We start from the raw sequence: 346 nt of genomic DNA, 5'->3' as shown, positions 1-346 counted from the left end.
TGTCGTTGTAGCGGAAGAGAAGATAGAATGAAAGATAGAGATATATATGATAGAGAGCTAAAGAGGAGAAAGACTTTTCATTAAAATAATTACGAAACTAAAGAAAATTCAAACAACGGGCGGTAGTTAGAGGAGGTAATAGAAGCATTCCTTTTGTCGAGGGCTACTGTCTTTCTACTTCATACTCCATCGTTGCAGTGTATGTACAGATGGATCGACTGCTGTATGTACACCGCGCTAAAAAAGGGTTGTGTATCAGAATACTAGTCGAAACCATTCTCACCTCATTACTTCCTAACTCATCACACGAAAACAAAAGAAGGCGCCTATCTATCTTTAATCTATC

Source organism: Cystoisospora suis (assembly GCF_002600585.1).
Source record: "Cystoisospora suis strain Wien I chromosome Unknown contig_3537, whole genome shotgun sequence".
NCBI classification, from domain to species: Eukaryota; Apicomplexa; class Conoidasida; order Eucoccidiorida; family Sarcocystidae; genus Cystoisospora; species Cystoisospora suis.
Note: the sequence above shows the minus strand (reverse complement) of the source record.